Source organism: Python bivittatus, unplaced genomic scaffold (genome assembly GCF_059951505.1).
Source record: "Python bivittatus isolate LINGU-HERP-01145 unplaced genomic scaffold, Pbiv_v1 ctg000330_np1212, whole genome shotgun sequence".
In the NCBI taxonomy this organism is placed as follows: domain Eukaryota; kingdom Metazoa; phylum Chordata; class Lepidosauria; order Squamata; family Pythonidae; genus Python; species Python bivittatus.
In genome coordinates, this window is record NW_028277058.1 from 33,271,062 (window position 1) to 33,290,553 (window position 19,492).

A 19,492-nucleotide genomic window follows, 5' to 3' on the forward strand; every position below is an offset into this window, starting at 1 on the left:
AGCATTCTAAATAAGAGGGAAACAGCAAAAGCAAATATTCTGTTAACAACCTAAAAGCAGGAGAAAAGTGCTTCATGGCTATCAGATTTCATTCATTTCACTGAAGCCAGCCCAATCGTGGGATGATTCAATCAAATCCTCATCAAATCAAATTGCTTTCTTGTGCATTTCTACAAAGCAATACTATTCTCTTAATTTACTGTATGAATTTGCAACCACAGCAGCTAACTCCTCTGTACATAGTAAATATTCCCTCAAATTTGTATTGCGCGATATGGAAAACTGCAGGTTTCTAGGTCACATGGATATGAGGACAAAATGGAAATGCACCCTGGCTAGATGCTAAAAGGACTGAAAGAAGAAAACATATCAATTTGATATATTTAAGGTGAATAAAAGTATGTCTTTAGTCCCCTTAGAGATGTGTAAAACTATTTCCCAATGGCTGGGTACAATTCCTATTAGTTAGAAATCTAAGGCTTGTTATTCTGCCACACAATGGATTTGCTGTGGAAGAGCATGACTCTTCAGTGTTATGTAAGGATGGACAGATCTGTGAATGTAATTCTTTTTTCCTTTCTTACCTTACCGCAAGTTCTGTTCAGTCTCCCTGTTTATCGGGGGGGGGGGGGGGGGCTCTGCAGAATTATTGTAATAACCTATTTTCCTAAGTACTTCTAAAGCAGGATTTTGTGTGTGTGCTTTTCCTTGTCTGCATACCTTTCACATGCAACCTGTAATAGGAAAATGCATTTTTGTACCTGCTTCTTTATTATTCACATTTTTGTTAGTATCTCTTCCTAATAAGTGCATGTTTGTGTGTTTTGGAATTGTAAATCACAACATAAAATTTTGAAATTTTGGAGTGCATATAAATTCTAATCTATCTTCCTGGCAGGTGTGGAATTAATATAGTCATTTAAAAATTCTAATGGATCAGGTCAAGTCTCAATTCACATTAGAACATATACAATTGCATCATGAGGTAATGTAAAATGTGTCTTAGCTCTAGGGCTGGTATCTAGTACATATTTAGTAGATGCAAATGATTCAAAATAAGTATTGTGATTGCTTGTATGTGACTAACAGTAGCCAATAAGCTGAAGTTCTTGTGATGCCTTTAACCTGCAGTCCATTCAGCTAAATGCCTGGTCATTCATCACAGGAAGAAAGGGAGAAAAACTCATGTTTGTATATGTGTGTATACCTGAACATGTTACAAGAAGCTCTAGAGGAAGGGATCTGTTTACAGAATATTAAAGATGACTGCTTGAAAGTTAAAAACAGAGAACTATGCTATATTTTGTGGGAAAGGTAAGTGAGATGGCTATAATAGGAAAAGATACCTTGTCTTCAAATTTCAGTTTATGATTAATATTTCAATAATTTGTTTAAAAAGGGGGTATATGATTCCTTCGAGCGTTTCCTGGATGCTATACCATGCCAAGTAGTTCCAGAACATAAATAGCAACTCTCACAAAATTCATTTATGATATAGCATCTCTGGGGGAGGCCAATCACTGAGCAGTGAGGCAGCTCTTCTGCTGTGACCTGCAGCAGTGGCAAATAAAACAAACCAACCAATTTAATAGGAAAGAAACTATTGCTGCTTCTGGAAGAAGTACCCCCAAATCAATAGTGAATTTTCAGTGTTCCCCTGCATTGTCAAAATGATGTCCTTTCTGACATAGTAGTTATGATAACCCAACCATCTTCTAGCAAGTCCCATCAAATGTTTCAGTTAGCAAAACATCCGAAATACCAATCATAATGAGATTTATAGTCCAAAATGGCCTGGAATATACCTTTCACACTTTGGGAAGGTTGGATTTAAAACTGTTATCTCCAGGAGGCTTTTTGATGAAGTATGAAAAGTGCACAAATGAGGTATCAATGATCTTTGAGACCCAAAGGAAGTATAATGACTTCAGGTAATTTAAGTGAAATATCCAGTAGAAATGGATTTAATTTTTGGACTAAGAATCAAAAGACAGATATGGAAAACAGCTATTTAAATATAGTCCAATTTAGGACATTATTGTTTTACTAGGCAACAGGGAGACATTAGGAAAGATAATCATGATGATATAATGAAATCCAGTGCTACACTGAAAACATTTATAGAAGAAAAAACAAATAGAAGAATTCAGTCAGCATTTTACTCTAGGTATGAACCAGCCCTTTGGTAGAAAATACTACTTCTTTTGGATCCAACTCACTTATTGCTGCTACATGGAATTCCCTCTCCCATTAAAAAAAATAGAAGATTACAGTTGGTAATATTGGTTATATTAAGGGGAACTAGTGTCTGGCTTCAGGTACTCCTAGCTCCCCACCAAGTTCTTCCTTCCTGCCCCAGCCCCCTTTCTAGTCAATACTGCCTTTTCTGAGCAAGCATCCTGTCTTCAGTACCTTACTGAGATATATGCTAAAGCATATAATTATTTTTTCCTCAGCTTAAATAACAGTGACACATTTTGAGCCGGGGAGCTCTGTAAGGCTTCAGTAATGTGCACTCATCTGCTATTGCTCCCATTATTTCATTTTTGAAGCAAGAGACATTTGCAAAGCTTCTTCTACCTCAGCAAGGAGATTAGAGCAGCCCACAGAAATTGCACGAGCTAATAGAGGGAATGGGATTCTGTGATCATTTTATGTCTAATAAGTTGCAACAGCAGCTTTGGTACATTTGAGAGAATGAATTGGGCTGAAGAGATCTTCACAAAAACGCAATGCAAGAAGAAGAAGAAGAAGAAGAAGAAGAAGAAGAAGAAGAAGAAGAAGAAGAAGAAGAAGAAGAAGAAGAAGAAGAAGAAGAAGAAGAAGAAGAAGAAGAAGAAGAAGAAGAAGAAAAGCTAGATTAAAAGTCCAAAAATCTTGCAGCAAATAGTAATGCCATATTTTTTTTCTCCCAGAAGCAGAATAATTGGCAGCCTCATAGAATATAAGCGTCTGATTGTACTACTTCAGACTGTTTGCGGAGGTACTGAATAGTCAAATGCTCCTTTCAGTAAATTATTTTCTGTACATTCAAAGCAATCATAGCAAGGAGAAGTCTACACTCGAATCTTTTCTCTGACAGTCTAGCTTTTTATATATCATGCAAGTGCTTCATCTTCTTAGAGGAAGAAGCACTGAAACATGCTGGAATAATTTAAGCTAGGGCTAGGTGCACAACCTGAGGTCCTGTCACTGCATGGGTCCCCAACCTTTCAATGTGACCCCAGAAACCTTTCAAAACTGTGCCAACAGATGATAATGTTAAACATGACATCAATTGGAAATTATTAAATAATCGGGAAAATCATGTAAAGATAGTCCTGGTACGTTTAGCTATCTGTCAACTGTCTGATTAAGAGGTCACAGGGGCTTCCGTCTGTTATTGTTCAATGCACAGAAAATGCATTATACATGCCTATCCTGTCAGTGGGCTATTTTTGAAAACAGATCTAGCATGCTTCTGAAAGTAGCCTGGTTGACCATCACAGGACTGAAGAAGAGAAACAGGGAAAGGGGAAGTGTAGAGTGGCTCAGGCCAAGAGCACCCAGAGGTACCCTCTGGAGTAGACACAACAGCTCTGCCCCCTTCTACCAGAGTAATGGAAAAAGGACAGCCAAGCAAATTTCAGTTTATGTTTAAAACTTCAGTAATTTGTTTAAAAAGGGGTATATGATTCATTGGTGACAGAACCAGCAGCTGCACACAGCTAGGAGAATCTGGAACTCTTTCTGTGTTGAAATCAACAATCTATGCCATGTTTCTCAACCTTGGCAACTTTAAGCTATATGGACTTCAACTCCCAGAATTCCCCAGCCAGCCATGCTGGCTGGGGAATTCTGGAAGTTGAAGTCCACTCATCTTAAAGTACCCAAGTTTGGACAACACTGCATTACACTAACAAGGGAACTGCTTTAGTTACAGTGTCTGCTGCTCCCATCCCAAAGCAGAGGCCCATTAGCATGTGTGGGTGGGAGAAATAGCCTCAGCCCTTGTACTTTTATGCTTTGTGTATGTGTCTGCTGTGTATGCGTCGGTTGTGTGGTGGGATGCTCTTGAACTGGCACTCACCCGAATGGAAGCTGGACTGCTCGGGTCTGTCTGGACTTCTTTGGCTGGAGGAGTGTGAACGATGGCAGTGCTTACTGTCTGGCAGTGCATGCCACACCTAACGCCCCAGCTGAGTTTGCCATGCTTGTAAACTTGGCGGTTCTTTTGAATTTGGTGGCAGCATTTTTGGGCTGGACTGGCTGCTGCTGTGGTTCTGTGGGATTTGTTACCTCAGCAGCATCTACCGCATTTGTGACCTTGGCGGCTTCTTTGAATCTGGGAGCAGCATTCTCGGACTGGCTTTGTTTTGCAGTGGCCATGCACCGGATCTGGTGTTCCTGTCAGAGCAGTGGCTATGTGATCTGAAATTGTGGGGGAAATTTTGGTGTCCCCTTCGTCATGGTCAGATCAGACCCTCATTATGCTGGGATTCTCTAGTGCCACTATCCACTGCAGGGAGGCTGGACCCATTAGATTGGTCTGCCTCCGGCAACTAACAGACCTGGATGGGTCCCAGAGGGGGCTGGGGGTTCTTCCTGCTGGTCTGCTGCATGGTCCATCCAAATCCTTGGCCACCGCTTAGAATAAGGGGGGCAGCTGAAACTTGGATCAGATCGCGCTCATGTGATCTCTCTCCTCTTGGAGATCCCAGCACTCTGTGATTTACGGAAGAGCTGAGGGAGAGGAAGTGAGAGAAGAGACATCTAGAATGTCGCTAGCACTCGATGAGGGACAAACTCAACTGGACACAGGTTAGAGCTGCTATTAATGCCTACTTAGTGGTGATAAGGGCGGCAAAGTGTCATCACTCCTCTGCTCTTATTACATGTACAGATAGCCACTCTGCAGCTGGGTTTTGGGTGACAGGAGCCCTTCTGGGTAAGGATGGCTCAGAGAACCTTCCTCAGGGACGTGTGGAGGAATTTTCCCGGCATCTGTCAGATAAAATCACTTGGATTCGTTCTCAGTTGGGTGTTGGCTTTGCTGCAGGTCCAGTGGAAATGCCTAGGGAGCATCTGGCTGGGGAATTCTGGACACATGTCTGGACACACTTAATTCTGAAGTCCACATGTCTTAAAGTCATCAAGTTTGAGGAACACTGGTTTAGGTAGAAAGACAGCGGCTGTTATAAAACATGCTTTAAATGCCACTCCATTTTCTGGAAATATGATGACACATTGAAGCCCCATCCTGTGACATTATTTTACCTATATTCACCTCAGTGCCACCCTACTGCCATTTCTTTAATTATTTCAAACATACTTTCAAAAACACTAAAAGAGACCATGCCTATGATTAGACTACCAGTAATAAGCCATGCTGGCTGCATTATATTCAGACTACAATTACATGTGTTTAAATCCTGCGTGTTCTCTATGAATTAGGTTTCTTTTCTTCTTTCTCCTGAGCAATTTTTGAACCCCATGCCAGTTATTGGTATGTGACTGTAACCAAAGGATTCCCATTCCACAAACAAAAGAATCCCAAAATGAGTATTTTTTAAAACAGTAACCACATTATTCAAAGATATTTAAGCTCCCAAATCCATGCAGCAATGGGGGGGAAAGTACAATTATGATAGGATATTTACTGTGAGGTAAGGGGTCTATTACAAAAAAGCATTAAAACCTTTGGGCATCATTTTGAAGTATTTATTATTTCTTTCTGTTATTTTTATTGCTCCACTGGAATCTAAAGCTGAAATACAGAACTCATGGCCACTTGCATTTGTTCAGAAAATCCAGTTCAGTTCCTCCAGATTTTGTTGCCAAATTTCCCCAGCACAAAAGTGCCTTCTCTCTCCCAGCCACCTCAGTTAATACAGTCACTGCTCCTTTGCTTTCCACTTTCTACTACATGTTCCATCTCCCTCATATTTTGTTGCTGCCTTTCCAGTCTTCCTCCTTGCTCTGCCTATTGATTTTTCACACCTTTGTTACTTCTGCTGTTTACTTTTGGACCTAGATCCACCCACCATTTACAATGTGGCCCCTGGCCTGACCTGCTGTTCAAATGCTAATGTGGCCTTCAGCCCAACAGATGTTGAGAATTGTGATTGGGAAGAAATCCTATTTCAAGAGGTTTAGACACAGAAAGTATATATGAAAAATGGGCTGACCTTTCAATCCAGGTAGTGGGCAGAGATGGTAAAAACTTTGGAAAATCAATCTAAGGAACTAATCAGATAGCCGTTTACCTGAGGGAAGGCAATATCCATTTTATGTTTATCTCTTTCTCAGTCAGCTTCTGAATTAACAGCCATCCCAACTTGCTAAGATTAAGCTTTAACCTCGTTCACTCCATTCTGACACTTACAGCATCCAGGATCTAACTTCCTCTGTGTCTCCTGAGTTGTCTGGGGTACAGCTGTATAACAAGTTATTGATGACATTGTACCCTAAATCACTGAATTACTTCCCGGACATAACTTCATGTAGATAAAAAGTAGGACAGGGGAGAGAGTCATGACCTGTGACACTACCTACTGAATTGACCTAGGACTCAGTCTTTCTTCCTATATAGACACTGACTGGAAGCATCAGTTGTGGACTCCGTCAGTGAGAGAATGTTGGCTGGCGGGGCCCAGGAGGAGAGCCTTCTCTGCCGTTGCCCCCGCCCTTTGCAATATTCTCCCCCCAGAGGTGTGGCAGGCCCCTACCCTCCCAGCTTTCCAGAAAGGATTAAAGACCTGGCTCTTCCAGCTTGTGTGGGGTGACAAGAATTTTACCCAATCCTGGGGGTGCCTTGATGACACTCCCTGAATTACTGCCAATTTTAACATCTACCTTGGATTATGTTTATTTTCCATTTATTTAGGATTATGTTATATTGTAATTTTAATTGATTTTAACCGCTTAATAAACCTCCCAGAGTTGTTTTTTAATGTATTCAGGAGAATACAGTTGTAAATCGTGTCAAATGTCATGAAGAGATTCGGCAAGATAAGTAAGTCATACTCTCCTTATCCAAAAATTGCCATAGGTCAGCTCATAAGAACAATCAACGTAATTCTTGTCTCATATCCAGGCCTGAGCCCTAATTTAAAAAGATCCATATAATATGCTTCCTCCAGAATCCTTTGGAGTTGTTGGTCTACCCCACTTCTCAATAACTTTCTCTAGAAAGGGACATTTGAGCTTGGAGACTTGGGGGTAGTAGTTGTTGTCCAATGCCTAAGGCCAGCTGTTCTTCAAGGTCAACAGAATTTCCCCCTCCTGCAATGAGGCATTCACAAAAGCCCAGATCTAGCCTTCCATTTCCATCTTGGCTGCATGTACCAGCCTAGTGGGGCGGGAGTTTAGCTCACAGTGATAAAGTCATCTCCCTGACAGCCTTGTCCACTTCCACAGGAACAACAGGTTCAAACCTCCCCAGATAACCTTGCAAGAGGTTACCCTTAGAACACTGTTGGACTCTGTCCAGCTGCCTTCTAATTCTGAGAGAATATGAATGATTTTATCTAAAAAATGCTCACTATCGTCTCATAGAGGCCTGGCATCAGCTCTTCTGACTTGTCCTTCCCTAAAAGGGTCCAGGTTACTTTAAAAAAGGGCCACTAGATGGCAGTCCAAGGATGCAAGAAGGACATAGATGTAATTCCTGCTCTCAGAGAGACAGGATGGTTAAGGGGCCTCTCTTGCCCATGGCACCCCATTGTCTTACTCCTCAGGGCCCTCTCCCATGTTTTCCTCTCTATTAAAGCTATTGATGGAAGGAGGATTACCACTTGCCTCCTAAGTAAACTAGGGCAGGGAGGGATTTCTCTGGGGAAAAGACGCTAGTGGCAGTATTACAGTGACAACTTTTCCCAGCAGTTGTGGGGAGGTTGTGAGTGGAGAGCTTAGACAGCTCCTTGTGAAAATCATCAGATCATTATCCATTACAACCCATGTGTGCATCTGCATGTACCCCATTACAGTACCATTTAAAAAGAAGCCAGCTCAGCAGCAGCCACTCTGAGGTCAAAGCAGTCAGTCTGATGAAAGCTTTGTTGCACCATCCTGTTGCAAGCCCTGCCCTACTCATATGAGACTTGTGACATCACATGAAGCCTGATTGCATGTTAGTATAATACAGTTTCCAGAGATTTTTCACAAAAGTCTTGACTGCCCTTTTGCAGTTTTACTTTTAATGTTGGTCAACAACAGCAAGGATTAACATTACAAGCAAAATCCAGAAGGGTCTCCAAAGGGCTTATTCAAAAACTTTCTCTCACATTCACTTCTGTAGCACCTCAATGTCCTGCCATGCTGCCAATCAAACATGTTGGCTTCAAAATCTCAGCTGTTACTTGCTACCTCTAAAGTAATCTCAATGGGCTGGATTTATCCTCACATCTCTATATCAGTGGATTAGTCATGATCTCTGGGGAGCTTTGATCATCTGTCAGATCATTATTATCATCTGACAAATTAAGAATTGAGGCTCAGAGATTAAAGATTTGCAAGACTTTATTCCAATAAAGGGGATCAGCAACTTTCAAACCTTGATGTGGCTGATTCTATCTCTATCAGCCATTATGCAGGAATTAGCAGTGCTGAAATGTGGGAGTTCAGTCTAACTAATCTAGAGGTATGAAGCTGTAAAGAGTCATGACACAAATGAGGGACATCACATCTTTGAAAGTGTCCTTTGGGAATAAGTGTTTATTTAACATATCAGGGCCTTTGTAACTTGGAGCACTGTCTAAAATATGGAGGTATAACTGTTACAGGTATCCACTAGACAGAAGATTTGCAATCACTGAAAATGAATGGTACATTCAGATATTTTTCTAAGGAAACACTGCTGGCAGGAATTTATCCCACCCCAGTATCAGGACTGTTCCCTATCTATTATGTATTGACTGGATATCCTATTATTTGGGCTGGGATCTGTAACACTGTCAAAACTGCAGTAAGCCTGCTTAGGAGACATCAGTGGAATAAGCTCTATTAAGAAGCCTACATGAATTTATACATGAGCAATATTTCTTTTATTATCATTATTTTAGTGTTTTTATTGATAACATTTTTCTGCTTTTCATAGATGAACAGTGCTGGCTATGTGAAGTGGGAAACTGGAATTGTATTTCATTAGCATTTCAAAGCTAAAAGAATGTTTTCTGAGGGACTATTTGTCTTAAAGGGAAGGAAAGAATGAAGAGTTAAGTGGGAAGCTTGTATTGTACATAGCTATATAATTTAATCAGCCTCCAAATTTGCCTTTTCAAAGCATAAATTAATTACTTCTAACCCCATCTGTCTTAAATAATAATCTGTTCCACAAATGATAGACTAATTCCTAATTAAGATATGCTAATGAGACTGACCACGTATCACTCAAAACTTGAGTCCGATAAAAAAATTCTTGCTGTTCCTGGTTATCTTACTTTTCCACTCTTAAACTTTGCACTGGATTTCTCTCCCCCTAGTTTGATAGCACAGTGATGTATTCACTAATGATTAATTTATGCTAATGGACTTTCATCTCTGCAGATGTCAGCACTGAAGAGCTCACACACAATATTCTTCAAACTCTAATTGCTCTGTGTTACTTAAAGGAACAATGTGTCTTTCCCCCTCCCCCACCTGGGGTTTATGAAGAAAGTTTTCTATGTCTTACCATATATTCACTTAATTTTACAAATTTGAATTTTACAAATTACATCCTTTTGTTTTTCTGAATCCTGTAGATCAGGTTTTTTTCCCCCTCCTAGTCTGGCTTGCTTCAAAATTTCTAGCAATGAGGCACTAGTCCCAACACTTCTGGATGAAAGCTGCTAATGAAGTTGGAGGTTTCATCAAATAGAGTGGGCTACACCTATCAGTTAAAAAAACAGAAAAGGGAATTTTAAGCCTGATCACTTGATAAAGAGAAACTTCTTTTGCTGCTGTCCTCATGACATAAGCTTTTAAGATGTCAACTCTGCCAATGACTGAAGTTATCGTGCTACAAATCATTAAGTAAAGAATCATCAAAATCTGCAGAAAAAAATGATTTTCAGTAGAATTTTATTGGCTTCCTAAAACTCCAGAATCAATATATGGAATAAGAGACACAGGAGAAGCAGAGGAGGGATCCTTGGAAGGTAATTATCCATGGATGATAGCAATGTCATTTTGATATCATCAATACTGTAGCTTGATTCAAAATGATTTCTGGTTTCTCCAAAACACATATTTTTTCCCCCCTTAATCTTCTGGATCTGATTCCCTTCTGAATCTCAAGAACAGAGCAAAACATTTCACAGTTCCAATAGAAGAGAATATACATAGCTCGGGATTGAACTGTGGAGTCCTTGGTGCTCTCCGAGCTTGGTTTTTGCTTGCAGATGCTTCATTACCTGACTAGGTAACATCATCAGTGCTAGTGAGGTGGAGTTTGCTCCCTGTTTATATACAGTAGCTTGCCTTGCCAGTGTTGGTGGGGATGTGGCTTTCTCCTTGGTAGTTCTTTGATTATGGTATTGTTTTCTGTTTGTTTGTCTAGTGTTAATCCCTGCTTATCTGGGTGTAGCCTGCTGGAGAGGGTGTGCTCAGGTCTTTTTGTTTCCTTCTTAGATTTTTTACTGTCCCTTTTGAATGGTGTGTAAATGTGGTTTATTTCTATGTGTCTATTGATGGCTGATTTGTCTGAATGCCAAGCTTCCAGGAATTCCCTAGCATTTTTGGATTTAGCTTGGTTTATGATGCTCACAGTTTCCCAGGGTAATGAAACATCTGCAAGCAAACAAACAAGCCCAGAGAGCACCAAGGCCTCCACATTTCACAATTCAAAGGCAAAATTGTTGTTGAATAGCTTGCTTTGCCAGGTTCAGCATTCATATGGCAAGAAATTGTTTATGCTGCCAAACATCTGACAGCTAGTTCTTTACAAGCATGTAACCACAGGTAGTTCCCATTATTGCCTAAGAAATATAATAATGTGTAGTCCTGGTATTCTGCATAGTTTCTGTGTAAATCCAGGTAGTTGTAGGCAGCTAATATATGACATATCTGACATTATAAGAGTCTTCAGCAGAAAGTTATTTGGCCTATTTTAAAATCTAAACCAGGAAGGGATATGTAAAAATTTTGCTTGCAGATGAAAATCCTGAGATCACAGTGGCAACAGCCAGATTTTTAACTATGGCTATAAAAACAAAATGTTTAGTAACCAATCAATGAGTTGGGCTTTTAAGTGTATCATGTAATATTTATTAAATATTTTATTTGTTAAATTGTTTTATTTAATGTCAAGTCTAGATTATATTTGTAACTTGTTTTGGGGCCTTTTGGCTGTAAAATAAATAAAAAATAAAAATACGACATATCTGAGCTTGAAACAAGTAAAAACAAGGAGTTTTGTGGTTCTTTCAATTTATATCCAGTATGTATTTGTGGATTACTATTCACTTCATCAGATACATGGAGGCTAGCATTAAACAATGGGGCTGTATAATCAACTCACCTCATTGAAGCAGATTCTCAAATCAAAGCAGATAATCAGGTGGCTGCAGAGTATTTCAAATGCTTTCCTGCTGCTTCTGGAATTGTTACAGATAATATGCAATGCTGCAACTTCACTTCTATATATGAGAATGCTGAAGGGTTGAGTGGTATGATGGGCTCTCTGACATTGATGTGAATATCTGGCATTAAGTTTTATCACCTTATTAACCTTTCTGTTTATCAGAACTCTTTGGGGTAGGAAGTCTAACATTTTGGGCTTCATTTACTTTTTCCGCTCTCATTTTAATAAAGTTATCTACAAGCCTTAACTACATTATCTTGCGCTGATGAACTGTTATAGTGTGCTGGCCTGCCAGCTTAACTGGGAGTTGAACTCAACCTTACTTTTAAATTCTGCATTGTTGGGGCAGATTCAGGACTCTTAGAAATTAGTGAATGGATGACAGGCTAACACTTATGGGAGATGACCAGAGGTTTACCACTTTTAAGAATACATATACAGTATATGTGGCTTTCCAAACAACAATGTAGAAAATGTTTACTTCTCAATCTAGCCTACAGCCCTGGAATTTCCCTAAATAATCCTGACCCCACTTTTAGAACCCAGACAAGATCACCCTGGTGGTGCTGCTTGCTGAGATACATTTGAGAATGGGGGCGGTGGTAAGGCCATGAATGCTCTGTACCAGCCTCTGTTTCTGTGACCCACCTATATCTCTGACACTGTATCTCATGGTCACATCCTTCTCTGGACTCTACTAAATAACATAGAATATTGCTTAGGAAGCAAAAACACAAACACAGTTGAGACCTGCTCAGACGAGGCCAAATTATGACCATACAAAAGGTATTGATTGGGAATCCTCCTGGCACTCCACAAAACCTACTGATCAGAGGCAGTAAATCTACACCACCTCAAGCAGGCAGATCAATGGGCAGTCTTAGTATTTTGCATGCCAGAAGAAGCAAATGGAAAAATTAAAAAATAAAAAATAAAAAATAAACCATCCTTGACAGTTTTATTTCTAAGTTGCAGGAGGGCATTTTTTACATTGCTTCAGCCCAGTTTCTGTGTGGACTCTTTGCTGGTCAATTCGGACTCTGCAGTGCAATCATTTCCTTACTCCTGCTAACTGTAATTGTGCATGGGGACATTTCAACATTTTAGTGTGGTGGAACTCTTGAAGGTATCTGGCTTATATTTTAACAAGATTAATGTCCACTAAAGAGTCTATCTTCCCTATTTTCTTCCCATTCTGCCAAAAAAATGAAGCAATGGTATGCATTTTGATGCTTTCCCATTACAGTTTATGGACAAATTATTATTATACTGGTGTTTCAAATGGGCTTGAAGACTTGGCTGTTCTCCCAGGCCTTTGGTGGGGGTGAGTGAAGCCCCTTTGGATTGTTGGGTTTGTTTGTTTTGTTCCTGTCTGGTTCTTGATAAATTGTCTCTTTATTTTTGTTTCTTATTGTATTTTTTCTTTCCTCCTTTTTTAAATGTCTTTACTTGTGAGTCATCCAGAGTCACTGGGAGTCAGGCAGCATACAGATTTAATAAACAAATTATTATTTTGTTCAAATTGAATCTCAATTGGTTCAAATGTAATCAGTTTACCCTTGAATCTCAGACTCAATTCATGCACTCACTAAATCTCAAATCTCCAATTTGAATTGAATCAGGGCTATCATATACTTTCTTTGTGGTGGAAGAAGAAGAGGAATGATAAAAGGAGAGACCCTTCTTTTCCTTTCCAACCCCCCCAAATCAATATTTTGTATATGCAGACTATTGCTTTTTCAGGATTGTATTCATTGCATCTGATGAAGTGGACTCTAATCCATGAATGTATATGAGATAATCTATAAGGTTTCTTAAGACTTCTTGCTATTTTTGTTGTAGATTATTAACATGGTTACCCTTGTGTAAATTGCCTGATTTGCTCCTCAAGTGAAGCCTTTTTTTTGTCTTTTGAGGAGACAAGAGGAAACTCAAAAGGAAATGGGCCATAATATTCAACCAATTCCTTCTGAATGCCAAGGGTCTGCCCTCCTCTATAGTTGGTCTAATTACATATTGAGACAGGCCACTGGATATGAATGAAGCCCATGAAATCCCAAATTAGTCATACTAGGTCAGTTTCAGCATGACTGTGAAGTCCTCAATATAACCATCCTGCAGTTTTTCAGGATTTCTCCTTTCTAGGAAGTTGACAAATATCAGTCTCCACTCTGTCTTTTTTAACTCATGGTTGACTATGGGATAGAAAGATGTGATTTCTTTCAGATACTATGCTGTTGACCAAATCAGGTTGGTTTATATGACCTGCTTCCTCCAGGGCAAGAGAGTACCTTAGAGATTCATCCACACAAGTTACCATTGAGCACACTTTTTTGCTTCCTCTGTCAAATTATCTGTTGAACGTCACACAGTCCTGTTAGCATCCAAAACAGCAGATCCTAAGGAATATGGCAGGGATGTGGCCCTGGCTTTCCAGCACCATATCAGTTCATATCTTACCCAAGTTGTAGTGGACAAAAGAATAATTGGAATATATACAGGGCAAAGGATTGTTAAATGAAATTCAAATTCTGCAACAATATTTATCACTTTCTTCCTGTTTTAATGCAAGAAGATGATAGTGATAGCTTCTTCTCAGTTGAATGATTCATACTTGCAGATCTTTTAGCACAGAAATAACTTGCCTTTTTCAAGCACTTCCTTTTTCTTGACTAAATGCTTAACTGATTAGATATTGAAACGAATTTGTTTCTTGTTGTTCAGGACCAAATTAACCATGACAGGATATTTAAAGCCAGATCCTCTATATTTTGTAGAATAAACTAACCTGTGGAACACTCATATTCCACATGACTCATTTGGATTCTCTGCTGAAAAGTTGACCATCAACCTACTTGCAAATGCAGAAGGTTTCATGTTAAAATTTATCTGAAGCTAAAACTGACAATGCCCAGTTTCTCTAAACTTTGTTAAAGTTCCATACTATGCTGACAATATTGTTATTAAAATATGAATCATACATGTGTTCTAATTACCTGTAGACCAAACAAAGTTTATTTAGTGATCTGTTGAACTGCCTGAATGGTATACATGATCTATTGTCTTGGAGCATCTAATGGATATTCTTCTTTACTATAACTTAGCTTTCTATAAGTCTATTGTACCAAGAACTTTTCTCCCAACTGTGCTCAATTCTTGTATTAAAGCCTTGATGGAGAAAATTGATCTCAATGGTCTGGAAAGAGAACTACAGGAGTTAAGATTTCCTTTCCTTTTACTATCTCAACTCTGAGAAATCCCAATAGGATATTCACCCTGTATAATCACTGGAAGCTGCGTTCTGCCCGGTCAGATTATTTGTCCATTTAATCAAGTATAAATGTTTCTTATTGGCAGAGGTTTTTCACATTGTCTACTACTTTTTTATCTGACTGTACTGGGGACTCAGTGCAACAGCTTCTGCATTCAATGTACTTCTCTAGTACTGACTTACAATCAGGAAGTGGCATTAGCCTACCTCCCAAAAAGGGATACCTAAAACCTCAGATTATAAACACAGCAGGATATTTTTCTTATCTGTTTCAGCATATGCTCTGTTCATGAAATTCTAGTCAATGTCGCCAATAATAATATCTAGAGAAAATGAAACATGAAATATATGGTGCAATAATTGCTTAAATAGACTAGCAAAAGGAAAAGCCTGATTTGAGTTGAACTCGATCCCTGATAACTTCCTGGACACATCTATATAGCCTTCTTGGCAGGATATGTCACTGCCTTTTTTGGGGACATTTTTTCCTACTTTCCAATCTAGTCTATAGCTCTGAAATTTCCTGGTGGTCTTCTATTCAAATACATGCCAGATTTATGAGATCTTACCTTTCTGAGATAGCCATATTCAGCTGGATGGGCTTAAATAGGCTAGTTAATGTCTAAAAGTAAGGTTACCTAGCATCATGTGGGACCTAAGTATGCAAAACACAGCTGGGTCTCCTTCAAACAGCAAATCTAGAACTGAAACAGAATAAGAAGAATAGATGTAATAGGGGAATGGTTTACATTAAATGCTAGGACATGTAAAGAGTGGGAAATTCTTGATGTTGGTGTCATGTAGTCATCTGCAAATTACTGCTTTGCATCCATCAAATATATCATATTCAGAGCTAGTCACGTCATATTAAAGAGGAGGCAGCTAGAGGTAACTGAGCTCATCATAATGATGCCAAAATGATAAAGCTTGTGTTATGATGTCATGCCACAAGTTCTTGTGTCGTTATATTGCACACAAGTATGTAAGGAGCAGAATTTGCATGGTAACATCACAACATATGTTTTGTCACTTGACTCCCTCCATAGACATCCATGGATGTAGTATACAAAGTATAAATGTATTTATTACAAATATTTGTATGCCACCTCTTCAAAGACAGGTAATCCTCAGTTTAAGAACAAGGTCTTTCCTTAAGTTGAATTTGTATGTAAGCCGGAACAGTATTATTGTATAATACTGTATAAGTAGTATTGTGTAATAAACTTGAACCATTGTGTATTTAACTCAAATTTTGCTACAGTAGGCTCCATTCTTAACTAAGGGCATTCTTAACCTGGGGACTACCTGTAACTCTAGACAATACACTAAAATCATTAATAAAATCCATACATATTAAACCATAACATCTTTAAAAATCTACTGCTGTTTCCATAAAATTCTCTCCCCAAAAGCTCTGTGGAAAAGGAGGGTTTTCATCTGTTTCCTAAAATAAAAAGATGAGGGCTTCTCTGACCTCAGAGTATAAGCTGTTCTAAAGTGAGACAACTGCAACCCATAATGCCACCTTCCAGTTTCTCTGGGGACAAGGACTGACAACACTCCCTCACAGGTACACAGATTTTGCCTGGGGAATATGACCCCAGAAGTAACAAGGGCCCACACCAGTTGGTAAAAACTTAGAAATACTGTAAAAGAAAGATCCATGGAGAAATTATAAGTCAGATGAATATATTTCAAAGAAGAGGCACACTCTTTAAGTCACCATTCATACACAGAAAAGCACGCATAGTTTAAAGAAAGCAAATTTTATGTATTATTAAGACCGTCCCAAATAGCTGAATAATTCAATGAAAAAATGAAAGTGTGGGAAGCAAAACACCCTCCTTATTAAACATACATACCGTATACTCTTGCATATGGAATTCTGTATATTATTCATACAGACTTATTAATCTAATTTGTTACTGATTTTACCTGAATCCCATCCTTCAGAGACTTAAAATTGACAAAGAAAGCTAGAGTACTGATTTGATTTTATTTCCTATTGATCACCATTTTTTAAAAGGGACTACAGTTAATGGGAGAGCACAAGTTCTGCGAGAATGAAGTTTCCCCAAAGTTTCCAAACAAAGGTATCATAGCAGGGGTTTAAAAGCACTTAAATTCTATATAGCGGCTGATAATCAGGGAAGATATTAGTGGATAAGATCAACCAATAATCTTTGGTTGAATCTTATGTTGAGATTTCATTTTCGGATTCATGAAGTCCAACAAAACAGCCCCCCAGGGGAAAAAGGGGGGGGGTATGTAAACAGCCTGTGGCAAGATGGGAGGGTCTTGTGGGAAACACAATAGTGCTGCTTTCAAAATGAAAAAAGATCCTTTTGAAGAGTTGGTTCTTGTCTTACCTAAAAGTCTGTGGTTAGATACTGTATTTGTAATCAAATTCTGTTAATTATATGTTTTCTTTATGATTGGAATCTCAAAGTGAACTATAACAAGTTTAGTAGAAGTATGCCACTGATGATATCAATGCTTGAACAGAAACACAGGATGATTAAAAAACTGGTTGTTGTTGGCTGGAGATAGTCATGTTTATCAAGTGGGAGTGACTTTATTTTTTGTCATTTGTATACTTAGCAATAGAGCATCTTGACTATACTGTAGTAAAGGCAGTATTGCCAGGAGTTATCGTAATATACAGAACATATGTGAGATTAGACAGACAAGCATCCACTCACACTGAAGATTTCTGATCCCTTCTTTACCAATTGATTGATGGGGCCAATACATCGACTTTTAACCAGTAATCTTTTTTTATTATGATGTTTTAAATGAACTTCTAATATTGCATCCTCTTGAACTTTTATTAATGATGTTTTACTATTAATGGCTTACAATTTATATCTTGTAAAAATGCATTAATTTACTATATTTTATTTTATAATAAACAACTTTGGCTATATTTTTTGCTAGCAAAGTAGGTTAAAAATAATAAAAATACATATTGCATTGCTAAAATCCAATTAAGAATGCCCCCCCCCCAAAAAAAAAGAATTCTTAGAAGAGGGGAGAAATAATAGGAGGGATTGGATAAACTATTCATCCTGCTCACTTCTGGAGTACTTTTTAAAATATGTATGAATCCAAATATAAAAGATTAGCATGTGGAGGGAAAATGAAATGAAACATGAAGAACAAACAAAATACAACATGAAGGGAAACAGCATAATTCTATTCTCAAATAAGGTTTTCTAAGGGTCAGTTTGAAGGTTAGAAGCTGAATTAAGCAGGTTAAAACAACAATCTTTCATTTGTCTGCTCCATTTTGGTCCTTGATTCTCCTGAAAACAATGGATCCTTTGTGTTTAAACAAGAATGGATATGCTATTTTGGAAACAGAAAAGATTGTTGTTGGTGATGGATTGCAGAGATTAAATGTCTCTAGGCCATTTCCTAAAACATTAACAATGGAAGGATTCAGAAGATCAGTTGTAGCAGCCTTAAGTTACCTAGCAAAATTATTGCCCCTGGATTTAAAGCCTCTTCCTTGTAGAGTGGCCAGAAATTAGACAATTTCTGCACATCAAAATGAATTAGAGTATCATTTCCTGCCTCTGAAGTGGCCCTTTACAAACATCTTGACTTTTATCCCTGAGTGAGGCATATTTCTAACTTAATCTGCTCATGTTGAACTCAAGCTCTCTGAATTCAGATTCGAGACTATGCTGGGTAACTAAAAGCTGGGGATTGATGTGAATTCATAGAGATTTTAAGACAAGTTAGGAAATATTCAGTGAGCTAAATCAGGTTGCTTAACTAATCATTAAAAAAAAAAAAAAATCTCATCTCCCACTTTTACCCCAAAGATTTATTAGCCCTTTGCATAGTAAAGCAACTTACTTGTCAATATAACTGTCAGCACATTAATGCCTAAACCAGAGCTTTGTAATGGCAATAATTTGCTGTAATCTTACAGGATTCTTTTAAATTGATATTAATTGATTATATCTAATTTTAATTAAATTCCCCAAATGGCAATACTTCAATTTTACTTTCTTAAACTGGAAATCTCTGAATGTTATCCCAGGCACCTATGGACACCCAATCATAATTGGTTTTGGCAATGCTCAAATGAAGCGTTCATCTTACTTCACAGTCAGCCCTCCGAGCTGTCACGATGTAAATCAGGCTTCTGTGACTGCACTTTCTTTCCTGCCATAAAGAACATTTCCTTTAGATGCCCAGAATGAATGGGACGCCCACTAATGCCACTGTTTTCTATACTATTATTGCTTCATTTAGATGGTGTGAGAAGGCAGGGAGAAGTGAGGGCCTCAAACGAACCATGTTTGCTAGGGGAGAGCGCTGTGCACCATGGGGCAGGAGGGAGGATGGGCAGAAGGCACACTCGCACCAGAGTGGAGAGGGACGGCAGGAGGGAGGAAAGACTGCAGGCAAGAGGCACGTTCGCACCAGAGTGAAGAGAAACGGCAGGGGGCGGCTGTCGGGTCAAGTGGGGATTGGAATGTGTATTGCGCTGATTGGATTCGGAAAGTGGAATGTCTGCGGTTTTGCGGTTAATTAGCGGCGCTCCAGGGCAGTAAAAAAAGGTGAGATTGTGAGCCAAGCCCTCGTAGGAGGGGGAGGACAGATAGGGGGTATAAAAACCTGTCAGACCTTGCTTCGGGGTTCCTCCATTGCTGCGGGAGGGACCC